The sequence below is a fragment of the Lipotes vexillifer genome, unplaced genomic scaffold, assembly GCF_000442215.2.
Source record: "Lipotes vexillifer unplaced genomic scaffold, Lipotes_vexillifer_v1.1 scaffold591, whole genome shotgun sequence".
NCBI lineage: Eukaryota > Metazoa > Chordata > Mammalia > Artiodactyla > Lipotidae > Lipotes > Lipotes vexillifer.
In genome coordinates, this window is record NW_006791954.1 from 3,266,861 (window position 1) to 3,267,195 (window position 335).

Below are 335 nucleotides of genomic sequence, written 5' to 3' on the forward strand. Positions count from 1 at the left end.
ACGGGGGCGCGCGCTCGCGCGCGCGCGCACACACACACACACACACACACACACACACACACACACGAGTACTCCCCCACCACTGACAAATAGGGAGGCGCTCACCGAGGGCTCACATGCTGCTTCGCTCCCCATCCCCGTTCCACAAGGAGAGCATTAAGAAGCCCCCCTCCCCACTCGGTAAGGTCCCGGTTCCATCAAGAATCCTAGCAGGCTCTGCATAATGAAGGAGTGACAGAAGGTGGTCGCAAAACTACCGCTGACCCTCCCGGCTGCCCCCACCCTGTGGGACCTAAAGATACAACCGTCCCCCTCCCCCCTATACATCAAGGGGC